The sequence below is a fragment of the Salmo salar genome, unplaced genomic scaffold (assembly GCF_905237065.1).
Source record: "Salmo salar unplaced genomic scaffold, Ssal_v3.1, whole genome shotgun sequence".
Lineage (NCBI taxonomy): Eukaryota > Metazoa > Chordata > Actinopteri > Salmoniformes > Salmonidae > Salmo > Salmo salar.
The window spans coordinates 900,002-907,500 of record NW_025547464.1 but is presented as its reverse complement, the minus strand read 5'-3'; positions in this window follow the sequence as shown (position 1 = coordinate 907,500).

Sequence of the window (7,499 nt, the reverse complement as noted above, 5' to 3'; positions counted from 1 at the left end):
ATAACAGAGGATACAACAAAACACTTGTTGACCAACTACAGGAATACTGACCTCAGAGTCTCCAGTTTGCAGTGGGGATTCCCCAGGCCAGCAGAGAGCAGCTTCACTCCTGAATCCTTCAGGTCATTGTTACTCAGATCCAGCTCTCTCAGGTGTGAGGGGTTTGAACTGAGAACTGAGGCCAACACTTTACAGGATGTGTCTGTGAGTTTACAGCCAGTGAGTCTGCCAACACAGAAGAAATACAATGACAGACAGGTTGTATTAAAATGATACGCTTAGCTTTCCCTGTTTACGCTGTTACCCGTTAACAAATACTGTGTTGGGTTTGACCTCAGAGCTGAGATCAGAGAAGCACAGCCTTCCTCTGTGACTAGACAGCCTGACAGCCTGCAAAGAGTCAAATCATATTAAAACCACACTGATATTCTTTGGTGGTGAAAATAGTGGCAGTATATTTCTTCAACATATTCAGATACATCAGTGTCCTGAAACCTGCCATATCTACTCATAAATTAATGTATCATATTATAAATTACAAATTATCAAAGTTGCCTGCAGATAGAAACATGTATAATACAAATATTTGAGTAGAATGACCAGACCAGTTTAAAAGCAGTATCAGTCAAAAGACAGACAGTGAGGTATCAGATTTAGATTGTATTGAGTATACAGTCCACACCATATCTATTTTGACAGTGAAGATAACATTTTAAATGTGGCTCTAAACTCCAACATTTTGGATTTCAGATCAAATGTTTCATATGAGGTGACAGTATATAATGTCACCTTTTATTTGAGGATATTTTCATACATATCTGTTTCACCATTTAGAAAAATTAAAGCACTTTATGTATCTAGTCCCCCTATTTAAAGAAGTCATATGTTCTCTGACCAATTAATTCATAGTGGCTTAACTAAAGTAGTCACAAGTTGAGTATTTGATCCGATATTCCTTGAACGCAGCGACTACATCAAGCTTGTGACTCAAACTCGTTGATTGATTTTGCAGTTTGTTTTGGTTGTGTTTTGGGTTGTGTTTTGTCCAATATTAAAATGGTGGATGGTGTAACGTCTGCTTCCAGCTCACACTCTCAAACACGTAGATCCCCCTGAACGCAGCTCACTCTCCAGATCCCAGTCACCTGAATTCTGATCACCTGTTCACACACCTGTATGTCATTATCAAACTCTATTTAGTTCAGTTCTTTGCTCCCCCATCATTGTGATGTGTTGTTTGTTTTGTGACACAAGGCTATTCGGAGTGCTGCATTTCCTGTAATTTACTCTTCCCATGAATGATAGTTTTTGCCTGCCTCACTAATGATGCCTTTTGCTGTTTCCCTGCCTGTACTGTTGCCTTTTTGGACCCCCTGTGTATGACCTTCTGCCTGCCCCTGGACCCAGCTACCTGCCTCCTCCTGTGGTCCTTTACAATAAACACCTGCTGAGCCCTGCGCTTGAAACCAGCTCTCTGTCTCCCATCGTGTTCATTACAGATGGTGACTGGAGTCATTTTATTTACAAGTGAGTAGATAACATGTTTCTAAACACTACTAAAAGCATCCTGATGATGCCATGATTAAGAAAAATCATGAATGAATCATGAATAATAGTGAGAAAGTTACAGAAGCTACAACAAAACATGCTAACCTCTCACCATTACCAATAACAGAGGCTACAACAAAACATGCTAACCTCTCACCATTACCAATTACAGATGCTACAACAAAACATGCTAACCTCTCACCATTACCAATAACAGAGGCTACAACAAAACATGCTAACCTCTCACCATTACCAATAACAGAGGCTACAACAAAACATGCTAACCTCTCACCATTACCAATAACAGAGGATACAACAAAACATGCTAACCTCTCACCATTACCAATAACAGAGGATACAACAAAACATGCTAACCTCTCACCATTACCAATAACAGAGGCTACAACAAAACATGCTAACCCCTCACCATTACCAATAACAGAGGATACAACAAAACATGCTAACCTCTCACCATTACCAATAACAGAGGATACAACAAAACATGCTAACCTCTCACCATTACCAATAACAGAGGCTACAACAAAACATGCTAACCTCTCACCATTACCAATAACAGAGGCTACAACAAAACATGCTAACCTCTCACCATTACCAATAACAGAGGATACAACAAAACATGCTAACCTCTCACCATTACCAATATCAGAGGCTACAACAAAACATGCTAATCTCTCACCATTACCAATAACAGAGGCTACAACAAAGCATGCTAACCTCTCACCATTACCAATAACAGAGGATACAACAAAACATGCTAACCTCTCACCATTACCAATAACAGAGGCTACAAAAAAACATGCTAACCTCTCACCATTACCACTAACAGAGGATACAACAAAACATGCTAACCTCTCACCACTACCAATATATTTATTTATAAGCACCTCACATTGTGGTTACTCACTACTTGGTAGATATTCCCTCAGCGAAGTATGGCAGTTCCATGCAGGTTTCCTCACCAAGTCCAAGGCAGCACAGCTACCCATGCAGACAGTACTCCTTAGTAACCGATATCCCCATGGCAACACGAACTCGTTTAGCTTCCCAAGCAATTATCTCCCGGTGTCACACGATGCTAGGCTAACCTCTAGCTGGCTAATACCTCCACGACGAGACGGTAGCTTCAGTCTTTACTAAGTTTGAACTAAATTATAACAACTATTTTATTAAATAAAACATGTATTTCCCTTCATGTCTTAGTAGCTATGGGTTTTGTTGTAGTTCTGTCGTCTTCTTTTATAATTTTTCTTCACCAACCGTCCTGAGGTAAAACGTCCATCCTTTCATCAACGTCTTTTTCCCTCCAGTTAACCAGGTCAACTCCCATTGGCCACAACTTAACAAGCGACCTTATTGGTCAAAACGTAAACTTCAAAGTAAAACAAACTATTCACTTATACATTAAATAAATATTTCTTCAAAAAGCATAATGCATTAACAACATTACAGTTTAGGAGCAATTCAGTCATCTTTTAAATATAATACCAATTAATTATAACAAATAAACTCAATACTTGGTTCAAACAAGGATATTACACAAACATACAGTCAATAATACAGTAGAAAAATAAGTCTATATACAATGTGAGCAAATGAAGTGAAATAAGGGAGGTAAAGGCAAAAAAAGGCCATGGTGGCAAAGTAAATACAATATAGCAAGTAAAACACTGGAATGGTAGATATGCAGTGGAAGAAAGTGCAAAGTAGAAATAATGGGGTGCAAAGGAGCTAAATATATAAATACAGTAGGGGAAGAGGTAGTTGGGCTAAATTATAGATGGGCTATGTACAGGTGCAGTAATCTGTGAGCTGCTCTGACAGCTGGTGCTTAAAGCTAGTGAGGGAGATAAGTGTTTCCAGTTTTAGAGATTTTTGTAGTTCGTTCCAGTCATTGGCAGCAGAGAACTGGAAGAAGAGGTGGCCGAAGGAGGAATTGGCTTTGGGGGTGACCAGGGAGATATACCTGCTGGAGCGCGTGCTACAGGTGGGTGCTGCTATGGTGACCAGTGAGCTGAGATAAGGGGGGACTTTACCTAGCAGGGTCTTGTAGATGACCTGGAGCCAGTGGGTTTAGCGACGAGTATGAAGCGAGGGCCAGACAACGAGAGCGTACAGGTCGCAGTGGTGGGTAGTACAGTGGGGGAAAAAAGTTTTTGATCCCCTGCTGATTTTGTACGTTTGCCCACTGACAAAGAAATGATCAGTCTATAATTTTAATGGTAGGTTTATTTGAACAGTGAGAGACAGAATAACAGCAAAAAATCAAGAAAAACGCGTGTCAAAAATGTTATACAATTATTCGCATTTTAATGAGGGAAATGAGTATTTGACCCCTCTGCAAAACATGACTTAGTACTTGGTGGCAAAACCCTTTCTTGTAGTTGGCCACCAGGTTTGCACACATCTCAGGAGGGATTTTGTCCCACTCCTCTTAGCAGATCTTCTCCAAGTCATTAAGGTTTCGAGGCTGACGTTTGGCAACTCAAACCTTTCAGCTCCCTCCACAGATTTTCTATGGGATTAAGGTCTGGAGACTGGCTAGGCCACTCCAGGACCTTAATGTGCTTCTTCTTGAGCCACTCCTTTGTTGCCTTGGCCGTGTGTTTTGGGTCATTGTCATGCTGGAATACCCATCCACAACCCATTTTCAATGCCCTGGCTGAGGGAAGGAGGTTCTCACCCAAGATTTGACGGTACATGGCCCCGTCTATCGTCCCTTTGATGCAGTGAAGTTGTCCTGTCCCCTTAGCAGAAAAACACCCCCAAAACATAATGTTTCCACCTCCATGTTTGACGGTGGAGATGGTGTTCTTGGGGTCATAGGCAGCAATCCTCCTCCTCCAAACACGGCGAGTTGAGTTGATGTCAAAGAGCTCCATTTTGGTCTCATCTGACCACAAAATTTTCACCCAGTTGTCCTCTGAATCATTCAGATGTTCATTGGCAAACTTCAGACGGGCATGTATATGTGCTTTCTTGAGCAGGGGGACCTTGCGGGCGCTGCAGGATTTCAGTCCTTCACGGCATAGTGTGTTACCAATTGTTTTCTTGGTGACTATGGTCCCAGCTGCCTTGAGATCATTGACAAGATCCTCCCGTGGAGTTCTGGGCTGATTCCTCACCGTTCTCATGATCATTGCAACTCCACGAGGTGAGATCTTGCATGGAGCCCCAGGCCGAGGGATATTGACAGTTATTTTGTGTTTCTTCCATTTGCGAATAATCGCACCAAATGTTGTCACCTTCTCACCAAGCTGCTTGGCGATGGTCGTGTAGCCCATTCCAGCCTTGTGTAGGTCTACAATCTTGTCCTTGACATCCTTGGAGAGCTCTTTGGTCTTGGCCATGGTGGAGAGTTTGGAATCTGATTGATTGATTGCTTCTGTGGACAGGTGTCTTTTTTACAGGTAACAAGTTGCGGTTAGGAGCACTCCCTTTAACCTGTTTAGGATAGGGGGCAGTATTTTCACGGCCGGATAAAAAATGTATATAATTGTTTGATTTCAATAGAAAACACCTTAAAGTTTCTAAAACTGTTTGAATGGTGTCTGTGAGTATAACAGAGTATAACAGAACTCATATGGCAGGCCAAAACCTGAGAAGATTCTAAACAGGAAGTGCCCTGTCTGACCATTTCTTGGCCTTCTATAGCCTCTTTATCGAAAACAGAGGATCTCTGCTGTAACGTGACATTTTCTAAGATTCCCATAGGCTCTCAGAAGGTGCCAGAACGTTGAATGATGACTCTGCAGTCCCTGGCTGAAAAACAGTAGCACATTTGGATAGTGGTCGATCTGAGAACAATGAAACGGGCGTGCGCATGCACGTGAAGAGTCCATTTTACATTTTCAGTCTTTGAACGAAAACGACGTCTCCCGGTCGGAATATTATCGCTAATTTACGAGAAAAATCGCATAAAAATTTATTTTAAACAGCGTTTGACATGCTTCGAAGTACGGTAATGGAATATTTTCAAATTTTTTGTCAAGATATGCGCCGGCGCGTCACCCTTTGGATAGTGTCTTGAACGCAAGAACAAAACGCCGCTATTTGAATATAACTATGGATTATTTGGAACCAAAACAACATTGGGTGTTGAAGTAGAAGTCCCGGGAGTGCATTCTGACAAAGAACAGCAAAGGTAATCCAATTTTTCTTATAGTAAATCTGAGTTTGGTGAGTGCCAAACTTGGTGCGTGTCAAAATAGCTAGCCAGGATGGCCGGGCTATCTACTCAGAATATTGCAAAATGTGCTTTCACCGAAAAGCTATTTTAAAATCGGACATAGCGATTGCATAAAGGAGTTCTGTATCTATAATTCTTAAAATAATTTTTATGTTTTTTGAGAACGTTTATCGTGAGTAATTTAGTAAATTCACCGGAAGTTTCGGTAGGTATGCTAGTTCTGAACGTCACATGCTAATGTAAAAAGCTGTTTTTTGATATAAATATGAACTTGATTGAACAAAACATGCATGTATTGTATAACATAATGTCCTAGGAGTGTCATCTGATGAAGATCATCAAAGGTTAGTGCTGCATTTAGCTGTGGTTTTGTTTTTTGTGACATATATGCTAGCTTGAAAAATGGGTGTGAATTATTTCTGGCTGGGTACTCTCCTGAAATAATCAAATGTTTTGCTTTCGTTGTAAAGCCTTTTTGAAATCGGACAATGTGGTTAGATAAAGGAGAGTCTTGTCTTTAAAATGGTGTAAAATAGTCATATGTTTGAACAATGGAAGTTTTCGGATTTTAGAGGAATTTGTAATTCGCGCCACGCCTATCATTGGATATTGGAGCGGTGTTCCGCTAGCGGAACATCTAGATGTAAGAGGTTTTAACCTGTTATGGCTAGGGGGCAGTATTTTCACGGCTGGATAAAAAACGTACCCGATTTAATCTGGTTACTACTCCTGCCCAGTAACTAGAATATGCATATAATTATTGGCTTTGGATAGAAAACACTCCAAAGTTTCTAAAACTGTTTGAATGGTGTCTGTGAGTATAACAGAACTCAAATGGCAGGTCAAAACCTGAGAGATTCCTTTACAGGAAGTGGCCTGCCTGACCATTTCTTGAACTTCTTTGCCATCTCTATCTATTATAAAGGATCTCTGCTCTAACGTGACACTTCCTACGTCTTCCATAGGCTCTCAGAGCCCGGGAAAAACCTGAATGTCGTCATCCCAGCCCCAGGCTGAAACACATTATCGCCTTTCTCAAGTGGCCGATCAAGGGACTGTGGGCTTAGGCGCGTGCACTGGCCGCCCCCGTCTTTGTGATTTTTCCTCTGTTTGCCGAAAAGGAGATTCCCGGTCGGAATATTATCGCTTTTTTACGAGATAAATTGCATAAAAATTGATTTTAAACAGCGGTTGACATGCTTCGAAGTACGGTAATGGAATATTTAGAAATTTTTGTCACGAATTGCGCCATGCGCACGATCCTGATTTACCATTTCGGATAGTTTCTGGAACGCACGAACAAAACGCCGCTATTCGGATATAACGATGGATTATTTGGGACCAAACCAACATTTGTTATTGAAGTAGCAGTCCTGGGAGTGCATTCTGACGAAGACAACAAAGGTAATAACATTTTTGTTATATTAAATCTGATTTTGGTGAAGGCTAAACTTGCCGGGTGTCTAAATAGCTAGCCCGTGATGGCTGGGCTATGTACTTAGAATATTGCAAAATGTGCTTTCACCAAAAAGCTATTTTAAAATCGGACATATCGAGTGCATAGAGGAGTTCTGTATCTATAATTCTTAAAATAATTGTTATGCTTTTTGTGAACGTTTATCGTGAGTAATTAAGTAAATTGTTAGTAAATTCCCCGGAAGTTTGCGGGGGGTATGCTAGTTCTGAACGTCACATGCTAATGTAAAAAGCTGTTTTTTGATATAAATATGAACTTGATTGAACA